The following is a 17,803-nucleotide window of genomic DNA, read 5'->3' as shown; positions in this document are numbered from 1 at the left end:
CTCCTTAGATCTGATCTGCAGTGAAGCCAGAGACTCGGCAGGGGACGATTTTAGCTGCTACAGCTGTGCTGCTAACAGGTCACTGTGATAAGGTTTCACCATCTTAAATTCGTATTCATTATATGAAACCCCTGACAATATTCCATTGGAGAGGATGTGTACTCTTCAACTAACTAGATTACACAAAACAATATTAGAGACCACCTATGGATGCCTCCTGAGATAACAATCTGACTACATGATTGTCCATTGTTACTTCTGCAAAATAATTACCATTTGGGAATTTTAAGAATACGTTAAAGGAATATTTTGGTTTCAATACAAGTTAAGATCAATCCCCAACAGTTGTGGAATAATGGTCATTACCACAAACAAAATGCTGCCTTGTTTATTAAAACAAAAAAGTTGTTACAGTTAGGCACTTAAAATGGAAGTGAATGGGACCAGTCCATAAAATGCAAAAACATACACAATTTCAAAATTATAGACACAGGATGTAAACAATATACATGTTAATATGATTTTAGTGTGATCACATCGCTTATTTAACCCTTATGTTCTGTTCGGGGGTCTGAGTGACCCTGAAGCCCCTTTGTTATATCTCAAAAATCATGCTTAACCCATTTGTGCCTTTGAAATTTGAAATTTTCTGAATGGTTTCATGCATATAATCATACTAATAGTGACCTTTATGAACATGATATGCATTTCTTTTCCCCAGGGTTTTATTTTTTATTTTTAATTGTATTTGAATGTGCGGAGACTATAGTTGCCGGTGGGCAAATATGTTGTATGTACCCCTTCAATGTCACATTTGAACAGTTGGAGAACATTTGGCATCTAACTTAAAATAACTGCTTTCAACAGATAATTCTTTATTCATAAAATGTTTTATTATGTATAAAAGTGAAAGAACATTCGATGCAAACACAAAAAAAATTAACTCCTGAGTGAATGACTCTGAGGTCTTCTGGAAGCTCTTTGCTGGTGTCAGTGGGATATCAAAGAGATTATTTTCCCGAAGTGTGCCACACCCCTTTTGGTCATCTCATCAACCAGGGTGAGGGTTTTGAATAGGTTGTCATGATAGAACTTGCATCCAGGTGGCACTCCAGCTTTCTCTGCCAAGCCAAGAACCACATTTGTACCCTGACCCAGTCCAGTTTCAATGAGTCGAGTGTGGCTACCTGCGTATGGCTCCATCTGGTAGACAAATCCAGATGAGGATGCAAGAATCCAGATCTTGAAGCCAAAGCGAATGGGCTTCCCCCTGATGAATTACTTGCATCCATGCCTACCAAAGCACTCCATCATCTCATCCACTTCCAGATATTCCTGCATAGTCATGGTTTTGTTGACTTTATTCAGCTCCTCAAACACGGGACACACCTTGAAGTCATCTGTGATATTCATGTTTTTCACAGCATGAATGGAAGCCATTATCTCATCAAATCTGTTCCTCCGCATGGCCTCTTCTTAATGCTTTTGTTGACATCATTGTCGTCTGACCAAAGAAGACGTTGTCTTGGGACTGAATTGTACAAAAGAATGCCATAGAATGTTAGGAGCACTACATCAGTCAGATGGAGGGTGGCATACATATTCAACATTTTCAGGTTGATATCCCAGAGTGATTTTGGATAGAATGTGATAAAGATGTCTGCTGGATCATCTGATGTGATGATGGGATTGGTTGGCTTGAATTGATAGGGAAAGATTTGATGACGCTTAGTCTGTATTTTTTTTTTTTGGCATCTTTCTTCATTTTCTTTAACTTCCGCTCTTTGTTTTAGGTTTTCTTTAGCATGGGTCCAGGGGTTGTAGGACTTTTTTTCCTTTTCCTCAACAGCATTGATGCTGCTTGGCTCTGTAGATGCACTCACTAAGGCCGCAGGACATTCAGGTATATGTTAATGTCAAGGAGGGGTAGTTGAAAAGCATCATCAGAGATTAAGCCCTCTCCTTTCAGCAACCTTAATGGTAGGCATTTGTAATCACATGCCACCTCATCATCAGATCCATCGCTGTCACAATTTGTGTCATGAGCTTTCTTCTCAGACTCTGGCACAACTATAACATTTGAGAAAGTTGCAGGGGGATTATCTGCATCAAGAATATCCAAAACCTCTGCCAAGGTATACCTGAAAGAAAATTAAGATATATAAATATATATTTTTTTTTTTTTTTTTAAAACAGAGGCCCATAGTATTCAATAGTATTTAATGGCTGACTGTAATAGGTGATTTCATATAATAATATAAATGTAAACTTAGTACTTGAATACTTGAAGTCTGAATTTCAACATTATAATGGAATCATAAGCTACTAAGAATTAGGGTCCTTGACCTATTAGAATGAAATGCATCCAAACTGGATGAAGGGGCCTCAATATTTTGCCCCTTACAGTACATAATATCATAAAAGGGAGAAAAAGATAACCTACAGCAATTAATACCATGCTTTAAGTTATGTTTAGGTGGGATATTATAAAAGGAAAAAGCACTAAACAAGACCAATAACCTTAACCAATTAACACAGTATTCCCCCTTTCCCATGATATATGTACTTACAGCTATAGTTGCCGCTTGGACTTTTGACTAAGTATACAAAAAACTATAGATCTCTTGTGAGGTTTGTTTTGTTTGGGTGATTCTAGAGACCTTCATGATTATATATATATATATATATATATATATATATATATATATATATATGTCAACAAAAAAAATACTTATTAGTAACATGAAAAGGACCTTTTATTGGGAGGGTTTGCCTTCGCCATGCTTCCTCAAAATAGGTGTAGGAAGTTGACAGCCTCATGTGACAGGAAGGAAGTGAATACCATTTTATTTTCTTGAAATCCTTTATTTGGATGTTTGCTTGCCTGTCATTGAGTTATAAAACATGGATAACATCTAGAAAAATACTAGGAAAATGACAACTATACACTGCTGCATCTGTAGTGCCGGTGGACTTAAATGGGTTCATTAAAGTGTCAGGTTGAAACTACATTACTTTTTTGAAAATTGACAACAAAAAAATGTCAATCTGATAACATGATTTAAACATCCTCCATCAGAGACCCCATGTACAGCAACAGAAATAAATGCAATGTAACATGCTAAGAATGACTGATTGTACATGTACATGCCTGAGAGTTTAGTTCAGTTTGTGTTATTGTATTTTTCTGCATTGTATTTTTGCTGGGATCAAAATTGAGCCCAAACTGATGCATCAGTAATCATTTTGATTACCACAAAAATGTATTTTTACTTGTCCCTTCTTTTCTTAATTTAAAAAAAATAAAAATCTGGGTAACAGTGCAATTCTTAAATGTTAAAATACTCACTGTTTCAAAGTATAGCCACAAGATGTGAAGAATATGCATGTTAACATGATTTTAGTGTGATAAAATATCTTACTAACCTTTTCTGTGAAAATGTATAGCAAATTTGAAGACTTCGTTACCATGATGATGTAATCTCAACAAACCCTAAAACGACTGTAAAAATGTAAACAACTTTTCAGGTCAAATAATCCATGAGTTTGAACAGAAGAATTCATGCAAGTGCTTTTATAACATTTTATAAGCTTCACTTTTGTTTCTAGGAGGGACAATTTGCAATAGATATTTATGGTAATCAACATTATGCCTCAAGTGCTGTTAATTGATTTTAGCTTGTATTGAATTTGGAATATTCTTTTAAGCAAAAATGTATAATTAATCATATAATTTAATTTTGACATAATCAAAACAATTCATACTTATTTGTGACATTTATAAGCACAAAACACATCCATGACCCACTATGACTGTTATTTGGCTGTGGATTGCCAACACAACATAATTCTTTTGTGTCATTCAGTATCTTTTGATCTGTCAAGATATGATCAAATATATTTATGATTTATGAATTATTTGTGCAATTTTAAAGCACAAAATGCATCTACTCAATAACAAACTTTGTTTATTAAAGGCTGTGCATTGCCAAGACAACTGAATTTTTTCATTTAATTTAATATCTTAATATTTGAAACATGCAATAATTGGTTTGGTAAAGCAATCTGGATGAATGTTTTGTCCTTAATGCAAACAATTAATGTTTTCATAATTCCAGGTTTTCACCTTATGAAATAGAAAAAATATATACAGAACGTTAACGTGTTACTACATTTAGAAATCTGAATTCAAAAGAGCTTTATAGCCAAATAAACATGAATTTGTTTTCAGTGATAGAAACTTCCACAAAAAGTAGTCAGGGAAATAAAATAATTTGCACAAGATATATGGGGTAATGCATTGTTCATATTATATACCTCACTGTTATCCTAAACAAGTATGTACTATCATTCAGTGTTAGATGACAATGATACAAGTTCACAGCAAGAACTGCACACAAGAGGGGGCAACAGAGCTTTAATTATGACTCCAAATCCAAATAGTATAATTGACAAGCCCTCCTAGGAGTGATACAATTGTTACAATGCTTTTTTCTTTTAAAAGAGCATTTGTATGCTTGAGCAAATAAAATCATTATACATTACAGTCACAATATCTTGCATGATACTGTATAATTGAGGGAATCTTTGATAATGATTTGCTTGTCCCTGAAGCTGATAAATGTAACCTCTGCATTGCTTTTTTACTTTAAAAAAACTGCAGTACACAGAAAGGAAGTAAAATGTACAAAAGCATTATATGGGTGCAATATCATACAAGAAAACGCTAAATCAGGCTTACCAAGGCTTGTTCCTTTGTTAACTTCTTTTACTGTTTTCTGCAGATTCTGCAGATTTCCATACCATATTTGGTGTAATGTCAAGGCGTGATCATCCACTAATTACCAAGCATGCAGCACAAAGAGAAACAGAGATATCCATGGTAACCAATAGATTACTATGCTAACATGCCTTAGTTTATGAGCAAATTGAAATATGTGATTTAGACTGACACTGTGCAGTCTGAGTAGTTATATTTGCTAGTTATTAATAGCCTCTTTAAAGCTTGAACATGATTTTGAAATAATCCATTAAGAGCATTCCAGGTAGTTTATGAGCAGTGTTTAAATTCAGAGAAACATGCTCTCTTGTATCAGTTACTACCAGACCTTAAATAGCTTTTCAGCAACAAACTATTCACTCAGTATTCTCTCCACAGAGGGCATCCAGATATCACCAATAAGCTCAAACAAATTGCTTTAGAGAACAGGGAGGGTGACGGAGATGATTTCAGCTAATAATTTTCCCTGTTCTGTTGACTCTATGCCACCGTTATTTCTATTTTTATTTAATTGCCAATCTGTCCAAATCAATACTGCTTTATTTCGAGCTATAGATACATACAAATTTCACTTCTGTATGTGATTATGTGTCCAGTAAGTCCATGTGTCCAATATGTTTATCCCATTCCTATATTGGTGTTATAAACAGAAGTGGGCTCTCAAAACCCTCACTGCCCACTTTTGGCTTTTTCTGTCAGGTAGCCTATAATGTATTGTCCTCTGTGTTTAGCTTTTGCAGTGGAGAATGAAAATAACCCAAATGTGGAGGGCCTTTCACCCTCTCTTGAGCTGTATGGCAAGACAATAGCAGCATAATGTAAAATTGTGTTGTTGTTTGATTTGAACAATTAATAAGTTCATAAGGAAGTTAAAATGACAATCACTTTGATGTTTAAAAATGGCATTGTGGTAACACTAAAATTAAGTTCAATTTGTTAACATTAGTTAATGTTACATATTAGCCACACTTCCAATGTCAGGCCAAATGAGGGTGCTAGTTGACGGCTTTATGCTTACATTCAAATGCCTCACTGTATCCCAGATTTGTATTTGTTAAAGAAAAGGAGGGAGAAGTCAATTTATTTTTGTTGTAATCAGCATTATGCCACACATGCTGTCAATTGAGCATAACTTGTACTGAACCTGGAATATTCCTTTAATAGGAGCTTGTTTGAGAAGATAATATTGTACATGACTTTCCCATTAAAAACAATGACTGGGAAAGTAATCCCCATGGGCTTGCGGTCTTGACCCCGCAGCTGAAGAATGTTCTGTAGCAGGACATGTAGATTGGCAGGCGGGCTGCTGTGTGTAATAGATTGTGTGTGAGAGAATGCTTGTGTGTGTGTTCACTTTGTTCACGGGTAAATGCTTTTAAGATAAACTCTCCATCTACATAGCCTGCTACACAATTGTCAGGTTAAAATGTCTCCTGTGCTCACAAAACAAATGACAATGAGAGAAGATTTGTGTGCTATTATTGCAAGGAAAAAAGCCATGTAATGGGTCTAGGAATAAAAGTTTAGTTGACTTTTTTTGAGTTAATTATGTCATTTTATGTTGTTTAAACCCATATGACCTTTCTTCTGTGGATCACAAGAGGAACAATTTTGAAGAATGCTGACCCTGCACATTTTGCAATACATGGAAAGAGAAAGGTGACTGAGGCTGTCAATCTGCCACAAAATAAATTAATATCAACATGATCTACACATTAACACATTAATCTACACATTAATGCTGAAAGAGCAGTGCACTGAAACGGCTGGTCTTAAGGGCCATCCTTACTGTAACCATATTTATACTCTGCTGAGTGTTTGATTGCCTTCCATAAAAGACAATCAAACACTCAGCAGAGTATAAATATGGTAACTAAATTATGGTGCTGTGCTGGGACACATCTCCATAACGATGAGTATGGTACTAATGTGTAATTAATCATTTTTAATCCACTGAGTCAAAGCTATTACTACCATCAGATTGAAAACAACACCACTGGTCCTTTATGAAATGTCAAAAAAGGAATAACTGATATGACCCTTCCATAACAAGGAACATTTTGTTCATGTCAGATCTGATGAAAATGCAAGGTGTTCAAATTGGTTTTTGGTCCCCCAAGCAGTATTGGATGCAATTGGATTACAAAGTAATTAGTTACTTTAATCAAATTACTTTTAGGCACAAGTTGTCTAACACATTACATTTTAAATTCTTCTAATCCGATTACAGTTACTGACTTGGGTCACAAATAAAATAATATTTATATTTAATATAATTCAAATGTGAATTAATATGTACATCTGTACATCTGTTTGCATTTTGTGACAGCTGAAGGGTGTGCGACAATGAACAAGGAGAAAATATACATTATATAGTGTTTTAGAAAGGCACTTAAAAGTAATTAGTAATGTGACTACTTTCCAATGAAGTAGTCAGTAAAGTAATCAGATGATAATTTCAGAGAAGTAGTTAGTTATTTGAAGTGGATTACTTTTTTTAAAATTCACTTACCCAACACTATTGAAGCTAATGAACAACATCAGAACAAGATGATATTCTCTTCTTAAAGCAATTCAGTGATGCCAAAGTACAAACATGAATTTTGTTGTGCGCTCTAAAGCTTTTACAAACACATGATTCACTTTAAAGGGAAAGTTCACTCAAAGATCAAAACTATGTCATAATTTACTCACCATTATATTGATCCAAATCCATATGATTTTCTTCCTTGGAACACAAAATTATGATTTTTGGGAAATATTTTAGGCAGAATCTTTTGTCTATACAATGAAAGTGAATAGTGTTAAATCTATCTGTCCTTTAAATTCTGCCTTATATCCACCAATTATCCACAATATTTGCAAAGAGTAATTACCATGTAAGTCATATCTTCAAGTGACATGCTAGAGTTCAAAATGATAAAGACACATTTACTCAAAAATCTCTTTTGTGTAACACTGCTGTCATGTTGAGAGCAATAGAATAAAGAGGCTCATCAATAATCCCAGTACTGCGTTAACACAGTTTCTGCATGCCGACCTCTTTGGCACATGCCTACAGCATTAATCAGCTAAAGTGTGTCAATTGTGATTAAAGGCTATTTCCATAGCACGCAAAGAATGAGCGGAGTACATTCATTAACCGTGACAGCTACTGAAAGCATTTGTTCAAACACTGACTTAAAAAGACGTGACAATATCCTGCCAGGTTCACTGAGGAAAACTGTCCCCTGAGGGTGGAAGAAAAGTTAATTTCACTGAAAACCTGTTGTATGCACAATTTAAAGGGTAGATTGTTTTTTGCCCTCAGTTTAAACTATTCATGGTGAGTGAAAACGGATATAATTAAGGAATATCACATATACTCACTGGGTACTTTATTAGGTACACCTGTACACCTATTTGTCATGCGATTAACTAATTAGCCAATCATGTGGCAACAGTGCAATGCACAAAATCATGCAGATACAGGTCAGGAGCTTCAGTTAATGTTCACATAAAATACATTATCTTAATGATTTCGACCAAGACTTGCTGGTTTGAGTAATTCTGTAACTGCTGATCTCCTGGCATTTTCAGGCACAACAGTCTCTAGAGTTTACTCAGAATCGTGCCAAAAACAAAAAACATCCAGTGAGCAGCTGTTCTGTGGATGGACACGCCTTTTTGATGAGAAAAGTCATCAGAGAATGGCCAGACTGGTTCGAGATGACAGAAAGTCTACAGTAACTGACCACTCTGTACAATTATAGTGAGCAGAACAGCATCTCAGAATGCACAACATGTTAAACTTTGAGGTGGATGCTCTACAACAGCAGAAGACTCTAGCATTCCTAATAAAGTTCTCAGTTAGTGTATATTCAGACCAACAGCACAATTGTGCCTTTACTTTTATACAACAGTAAACAATTTACATTTCATTTACAATAAACATTTTTCAGACAAAGATTTGCCAGTTAGTTTCTGCATTTTCTCTCCACCAGCAAAAGTAGTTCCAAAAGAAGCAAAATCATCAAGAACAACTACCCTCTCTGCACTGCTATCAATATTTTTGTGGTGTTTCATTAGTACACAAATCACAGTTTTTGCATGAATCTTTTAAGTGAATGTATAACTCATCATTTGAGTCAGTGATTCAATGACTCACTCATACCATAAAAAAAAATGCTAATTTGTCACCACCTACTGGCAAAAATATGTAATTTCAAGAAATGGTCACTGGACAAATCTAATTGATGAATGGATTCAAAAGACTGGATTGACTTGGGTTCATCCAAATCTTCATCATTTTTTGGAAAGCCACGAACATAGACAAACAGAGTGATACAAATAGTGAAGCGTCCCAGTAATGCTATACTAAGCATCTGCACTTTTGGAATGCCTCTTGGCCAATAAATTACAAGAACTGGAACAGCTGTATTAGAGGGAATGAGTAGTGTAGTTTCAGATTCTTCTTTGCTAAAAGATCATTTACACAAGCAGAAAAGGAACCACAAAGTGTTTCTCTGGATTTGCATACATATTAAGGAATAAGAACAGTCCATCTAGAAGCTCATGTCTATGAGCTTGACACAGTAATTAGAATGATAATACCGAGTTGTCATCTATCATAGTGAATGTGCGTGAACAGGAATTAATAGAGCTGTACTTACCTTTCATGCAGGTCAGTGAAAAGGTCATAGCCTCACACATCCTGCATACAAAGATTTGCAGAGGCTTCACAGTACAGACAGATTCAAAATTTAAGTAGATATATCAGACAGGTTTTATAATGCTGACTTTACTGACTGGTTTATTGAAGGACTGAGAATGAAGCATATTTGTTTATACAGTTTGGAGCAGGTCCAACAGAAGCACATCCACTGAAAAAGACCAACTGGACCAAATACCCAAATTATACATTTTGCCAAGAGGCCTTTTTTGCTTCCCATTAGCGCAGTTGTATGTTGCAAAACACTGAATATTTACTTTACATGTGGAACATTTTTTTTTAAATACAAATATACTTTAATCACACACCATCTGAGAATATAAGTGAATATACATAGTGATAAGGCTGAAAATGTGTTCATTTAACAATGCTCCACACCTTGTTTAATGATCACACATATAAGAATTAAAAATAGAGTGTGTCTACAAAATCTCCATGGTCGTAGTTCCACTGACACAAATTACAGGCTCAGTTTATAACTTTAAATATCCAACGATCCATGTGGGGAAAGCAAAGGCCACAATTTTTAAATTACAAATATGTACAATAAAATACAAAAATCTCCAAACAAACACTCACCTTTTGAAATATGCTAAGACTTGCATAAGAACATGCACACATAAATACAAACCCACACAAACCAAAACACTCAAGTCCTTTTCACCCAATCTTAGGGTACTACAAACCTTTACATTTAAATATACAAGTTGTCAAATTGTAAAATAAACTTTTCAATAGACAGCCCCATACAAATACCAAAAGTAAGTAACTACAATAGGAAAGCGTGACATTACAAGAACTATGGACACCTTCAGGCTGAGTCACCCTAATTTCAAATACAGACCAGACCTATAGAGGGCCTGATTAATGTCCTTTTTCAAACACAGTAGTCATACATTTATTTTAACACTAGATTTTCCTCAAGTATAAGATACTAATATAGTACAGTATGTTCTTCAACAAGACCATCATACTCGTTGTGAGATGAATTGACATGTAAGCAATATCAATGTCTATTTGTGTAAAGATGCGTTCACACTGTATCCAAGTGATCATGAGGCAGATCACGTGAGTGTCACGGTCTAACTGGTAGTTGCTGCACTGCTTAGTACATTTACATGGTCTTGAAAAGTTCCATTTCAGTCAGACTAAATCAATAATTCATCCTTTGTCATGTCATGTTAGCATGCGCCAGTCTGATTTTTGTGAAGTCGAACTAAGGGCTGTATATAATGAAATTGTACCTCAACTTCTTCGAACTGGCCTCATCATTGTGTGCATAATCTGAAAGACAGCGAAGCGTGTCGTATATTTAAACTGCCGTATTTGCAGTCCGTCATTCAAATATTTGATTACGCATTGTGTCATGAATACATAGATGAAAACCGCAGCTTGACCATGCAAAAAAAATGCTGTAGCTGGATTATAATTGTGCATGTAAATGTACTGATTGTGCAACTGCAATTGAATTGCCAATTTTCCTGAAACATTAACAAATTCTATCACTGCAAACCACCGTCTGTGTGAACGCCCATTAAAGCGGTAGGTCGCACAAAATGGATATTATTTTCTTATGATTTACTCACCCTCATGCCATCTCAAACTCATATGACTTTCTTTACACACAAACTAAGAGATAACACTTTACAATAAGGTTTGTTAACATTAGTTAGCATTAGTTAACATGAATTAGCAATGAACAATACTTTAAAAGCATTTATTAATCTTGTTTAATGTTAATATCAACATATGGTAAGACATTTTGAAAATTCAAAGTTGTATATATTAACATAAGTTAATGGACTATGAACTAACAATGAACAATGGTATTTATATGAACTAACATTAACAAAGATTAATAAATGCTGTAAAAATACTGTATATTGATCATTGTTAGTTCATGATACCTAATGCATTAACTAATGTTAATGAATAAAACCTTATTTTTAAAATGCTACCAACAAAGATATTTTAAAGGATGAATTATGTGTCCATACAATGTAAGTCAATGGGGTTTAAAACTTTCAAGGTCCAAAAAGGCAGCATAAAAAAAAATCAATTCGACTCAAGTGGTTTTATCCATGTCTTCTGATGCAATATTATAGCTTTGAGTGAGAAACAAAGCAAAAATTCCAACCTTATTCACAAAAATCTTTACTTCCGCCCAGCTCTCCTTTGCACATTCACAAGAAAAGCTTTTTCAAGCATTCTTGCTCTTGATAAATTCACGTTTGCATGCTCTCGCTGGGCGGAAGTTAAGATTTGTGGTTTTCTTTAGCTTTTTCTCTCATATCATATCACTTCAGAAGACATGGATTAAACCACTTGAGTCCTATTAATAACTTTTATGCTGCCTATAAAAGTTATTTTTGGAGCTTAAAGGTGTTGGATTCCTTGACAAAAACACCTCAAATTCTTCAAAATATCTTTGTGTTCTGCAGAAAAAAGAAAGTCATATGAGTTTGAGATGGCATAATGGTTTGAAAATAATGAGAGAATTTTCATTTTTGGGTAACTTACACTTTAAGATGCCATACTGATAAACGGATTAACGTAACATTATGACAAAATACTTATTGACAACCACAGTCACTTAAAACCATTACAATACAAATTTACAATGGTTGGTTGGCCTGTAAAAACAAGCACTACTCTATTAAGCTATTGCCACACGCAGATACATCAAAATATACTCAATTCATCTCAGTGACACTTATATTTACAACATGAGTGCACAAGAAAAACCATTGAGGGTTGTAAATATGCTTTTGCAGTTATTCCCATTGCTGATTTTCTATGGTGTACCAGAGACCACAGGGGCTTCTCTGTCAGATTCTGTTCTGAATGAATGGTTAACAGAGACAGTGGCGACAGAGTTCAGGTCAGGTCGTCACACAAGTAAAAAAGGTTCATGTACAATTTGCAAGTCCATCGGCCACAACAGCCACAAGCGGCCTGCAGACAGCCGTCCAGAGAGCAGACAAATGCCTGCAATATTAAAACAAGGATTATTGCAGGAATCAGCATTGCCACCTGTCCAAGCAGCAGGTTACTCGGCCTCTCCTCTCAACTGTGAGTATTGCTTAGATGCTTGATGAAAATGTAATGTTTTCTCAGAGGATCTTATCCGATCTCCTCTTCATCCTGATGGGAGGTGATACGCCTTAGAATCACATCCCACTGTGTCAGAAATCCAAATGCAAAAGGCATATATGATGCGAAATATACCAATAAGAAGCTTCCAACATACAGGATGCTTATATCTTCAGAGCATAACCGTTGGTTAAAAAATGTCTGATGAAATTGAATTTGGAAACAAGACTGTGAATTCTCTTCTGTTCCCGCTGTTCAAACATAGTTCACACGTCAGGAATCGAGGTTTATACTGTATGTTGAGTCAGACCCATGTTGAGCAGAGGGACATTCACTGAGAAGTTTTCATCATCTCAGGCAAGATGCTTTTTAGTATGTAGTGTAATATCCGTAGAGGGCCGAGAGGAAGTAAAAATGCTGTGGGGTTGAGGTAGGAAAAGAAGGGAGGAGTTGTGAATTAAAGGAATAGTTCACCCAACAATTAAAATTCTGTAATCATTTACTCACCCTCATGTTGCTGCAAACCTGTATTACTTCCATGGAATACAATGGAGATGTTAGGCATAAATGTTAGGACCTGACAGTCCCAGTCACCATTTACTTTCATTGTATGGAAAAAACGTGCAATGAAAGTAAACAGAGATTGCTCGTTTTGATAAAAAACACCTTACATTTTAACAGTAAAATGTTTTTTGGTCATTGACAAATAAGACTGTCCGAGGTGATAAAAAATAAATACAAAAAACTGGTTTAAACAGGTTTCATATTCTAAGACATCTAATCATGGATTTCATGTTGTTTTAGCAGATTGTTTGAAAAAGATTTATAGCATTTTGTACAAAAAAACAAAATAATAAATATTTTTTTTTATCAATGGAATAAAGTCCAACGGGGTTGGAACAACATGAGGGTGAGTAAATAATGACAAATGTAACTTTTGGCATGAAATGCCACTTTAATCAGTATTTTAATCTTTTTTCAATAAATAAATACAAATAAAATAAATTTACTTGAATCAAAATTGTGTAAGATAATAAGACTTGTTTTCAAGAATTAAAGGGATTGTTCATCCAAAAGATTGAGTGGCATTTGCATACAGATTGTGAAATCAAGGAATAGTCCAGGCTCAACACAAATTAAGCTCAATCGGCATTATGCATAATAGCTTAATGTTGAATACCACAAAAATATCCCTCCCTCCTTTTCATAAAAAAAAAAAGCACAAATCGAGCTCACAGTGAAGCACAACAGGAGATTGTGAATTAAAGGAATAGTTCACCCAACAATTCAAATTCTGTAACCATTTAGGCTTTACTGCATAATATTGAAGCTTCAGACATACAGGTGAAACTCGAAAAATTAGAATATCGTGCAAAAGTTCATTAATTTCAGTAATTCAACTTAAAAGGTGAAACTAATATATTATATAGACTCATTACAAGCAAAGTAAGATATTTCAAGCCTTTATTTGATATAATTTTGATGATTATGGCTTACAGCTTATGAAAACCCCAAATTCAGAATCTCAGAAAATTAGAATATTGTGAAAAGGTTCAGTATTGTAGGCTCAAAGTGTCACACTCTAATCAGCTAATTAATCCAAAACACCTGCAAAGAGTTCCTGAGCCTTTAAATGGTCTCTCAGTCTGGTTGAGTTGAATTCACAATCATGGGGAAGACTGCTGACCTGACAGTTGTGCAGAAAACCATCATTGACACCCTCCACAAGGAGGGAAAGCCTCAAAAGGTAATTGCAAAAGATGTTGGATGTTCTCAAAGTGCTGTATCAAAGCACATTAATAGAAAGTTAAGTGGAAGGGAAAAGTGTGGAAGAAAAAGGTGCACAAGCAGCAGGGATGACCGTAGCCTGGAGAGGATTGTCAGGAATAGGCCATTCAAATGCGTGGGGGAGCTTCACAAGGAGTGGACTGAGGCTGGAGCTACTGCATCAAGAGCCACCACACACAGACGGGTCCTGGACATGGGCTTCAAATGTCAAACGTCTTACCTGGGCTAAAGAAAAAAGAACTGGTCTGTTGCTCAGTGGTCCAAAGTCCTCTTTTCTGATGAGAGCAAATTTTGCATCTCATTTGGAAACCAAGGTCCCAGAGTCTGGAGGAAGAATGGAGAGGCACACAATCCAAGATGCTTGAAGTCCAGTGTGAAATTTCCACAGTCTGTGTTGGTTTGGGGAGCCATGTCATCGGCTGGTGTTGGTCCACTGTGCTTTATTAAGTCCAGAGTCAACGCAGCCGCCTACCGGGACATTTTAGAGCACTTCATGCTTCCTTCAGCAGACAAGCTTTATGGAGATGCTGACTTCATTTTCCAGCAGGACTTGGCACCTGCCCACACTGCCAAAAGTACCAAAACCTGGTTCAATGACCATGGTATTACTGTGCTTGATTGGCCAGCAAACTCGCTTGACCTGAACCCCATAGAGAATCTATGGGGCATTGCCAAGAGAAAGATGAGAGACATGAGACCAAACAATGCAGAAGAGCTGAAGGTCGCTATTGAAGCATCTTGGTCTTCCATAACACCTCAGCAGTGCCACAGGCTGATAGCATCCATGCCACGCCGCATTGAGGCAGTAATTAATGCAAAAGAGGCCCAAACCAAGTACTGAGTACATATGCATGATTATACTTTTCAGAGGGCCGACATTTCTGTATTTAAAATCCTTTTTTTATTGATTTCATGTAATATTCTAATTTTCTGAGATTCTGAATTTGGGGTTTTCATAAGCTGTAAGCCATAATCATCAAAATTATATCAAATAAAGGCTTGAAATATCTTACTTTGCTTGTAATGAGTCTATATAATATATTAGTTTCACCTTTTAAGTTGAATTACTGAAATTAATGAACTTTTGCACGATATTCTAATTTTTCGAGTTTCACCTGTACACTCAAACGTTGGACGGGCACGCGCGCACACCTCTCTCTCTCTCTCTCTCTCTCTCTCTCTCTCTGTGCATGCTGGGATTTTGTGGATGGAGCGTGAGTGTGTGTTGGAGTGAGCTCTACGGTTTGAGTGAGTTTTCTATCTTTTTTTTCTATCTCTTGTGGTTTTGTTGTTAGGTAAAGAGGAAAGTTTCTAGTGTTTGTAAGGAGCGTCGTCGGTCAGTGTGCACTGATCGTCATGGCGGCGTCTCAGCACGCGAGTTTAGAAAGTTTAACGCGGCGGAACGGTGTTAAGGCTCTACCCGTGGAGCGTTGTTCAGTTGAGGATTGCGTCCTCGCTGTTGCTGCTGTTGTTGGTCATGAGTGCATTCTTTCTGCGTCAAGAATGAATAGCGCAATAGTGATGTTTTTGAACAATGTTGACAAAGTCAATCAAGTTGTAGAGACCGGGATTGTTGTGAATGAGTCACTTACTCCAGTCATGCCTTTAGTACAACCAGCGAAAAGAGTAGTATTGTCAAATGTCCCGCCGTTTATTAAAAATTAAGTGATTGAAAGGGAATTATCTAGACACGGAAAGTTTGTGTCAAAAATTAAGAAAATCTCACTCGGTTGCAAATCACCACAGTTGAAGCACGTTGTATCATTTAGTAGGCAGGTGCACATGATCTTAAATAAACAGAATGAGGAGCTTAATTTAGCCATGAAGTTTAAGATTGAGGATTTTAATTATGTTATTTTTGCTACCTCAGATGTGATGAAGTGTTTTGGTTGTGTACAAGAGGGTCATGTGATACGCGTGTGCCCTGAGAAGAACGCGGATCAGAATGACAACAAAGCCGAAACGCTTAATACAGATCATGCACAAACGAGTGATACAGTATCTTGTGTTGAAAAAATTGGAATTGACGATCGTGAAAGTAATAAAAATGAGAGTGTGGCCATAAACGAAAATGTGCATGAAGGTGGTGTTTCTGAGGTCAGTGAGCAGGCTATGTTAGAGCAGAGTGCGAATTACCCCACCATAATTGGGGGGTACTGCTCCTTCACTTCTTCTATGACCATCATGGTCCACTACCATATCAATCCCCACCGTGATCGCCAAGTGCAACATGTGTTGTGCAACACACATACAAGGTCTAAACATGCGACAAACTGATAATCAGTAGGCTACAGAATATCTCATTGTTATTATATATCCAAAAGAGAACTGTTTTGATCAACTCCCAAAAGTTAGAAGTTAAGTGCACTGAAATACCATTCTAATTACTAGTAAAAGTAATACCTTTACAAGAAGCCTATTGCCTATTTCATGAAATATTGATTTGGTTTATTTTTAGATTTCATAAGACCTGGAGGTAAGACTCAACCCTCTCATATACTGTGTAAACAGAAACCAATTTTCCATTATAGTCTATGGTAGTCAGTGTCAAATCAACACAATTACTTGAATATATGTGAAACCTGAGCAATCTTTAATGTGATTAAGGAGCATACTATGAAAAACCATACTACCACAGAAGAACTACATAGCGGTAACACACAAGAATTAAATTTGAAACGATAATACTAACCGTCAGTACATTTTATAGTGGTTTATAGTGAAACCAGTAATCGTCCCATCCCTACAGGTAAGTAGCCGGTAATTCAATGTATGAAGACGTGACATGAGCTATGAAAGAACAAAACACGTTAATAAATGAAGGTTGTAAAATCAACAAGCTAGATGTCAGCTAGCAACTTACATTTATCCATGCACGTCAGCAGCAAACCGTTCTCTATCTCCATTGCTTCTAGCCGCCACGGTGGTTAAAAATGGTACAGTCCACAATAGGGGTGTCTGAAATCGCTTTACATTAAAATGTTCCTACAGTGAAAATAGGAGTTGACTTGTATTGTAACCGTAAATATATTTTTTCACAATATCAGAAAAATTATCTGACCCCCCCAAAACTGAAATTTCTGTCCCTTTGGGGGGTACTGGATCTTCATTGGGGGGTATAGTACCCCCCAGTACCCCCTGTAATTCGAACTATGTGTTAGAGCATGGTGTGGATGTTGACATGACAGATGATCAGAGTTTTTTTAAAACACCGACATTAAAAAGGAAAACTAAGACCAAAGGAAAAGAAAAAAGGGCTAGTAAAAAAGCTAATGGGACGGCTGGTGATGATGCAAGGGAGGGGGACTCGGAGTCGAGTAATGTTGGGGAGTCTGCAGAGAATAGTGAATGTGAAGCTTCAGACTCTGTGAGCTCAGCTTCACTGAGGCGATCTGTCCGCAGCGCTTACACATCGGACAAAATTAAAACGT

At 36.1% G+C, this 17,803-nt stretch overlaps 1 protein-coding gene across 1 annotated transcript in view; it reads right to left on the bottom strand.

The window, feature by feature from the left end:
• Nucleotides 1–9,559: 9,559 nt before the first annotated feature.
• Nucleotides 9,560–17,803, bottom strand: part of LOC127630073 (membrane-associated phosphatidylinositol transfer protein 3-like) — a 223,637-nt gene continuing 215,393 nt past the window's right edge. Inside the window, 1 exon segment of the mRNA XM_052107484.1 lies at nt 9,560–13,001. The gene's annotated coding sequence lies outside the window, so the exon portion shown is untranslated.

Source organism: Xyrauchen texanus, chromosome 36 (assembly GCF_025860055.1).
Source record: "Xyrauchen texanus isolate HMW12.3.18 chromosome 36, RBS_HiC_50CHRs, whole genome shotgun sequence".
Taxonomy (NCBI): domain Eukaryota; kingdom Metazoa; phylum Chordata; class Actinopteri; order Cypriniformes; family Catostomidae; genus Xyrauchen; species Xyrauchen texanus.
Note: the sequence above shows the minus strand (reverse complement) of the source record. Positions and strands in the feature narration are given on the sequence as shown.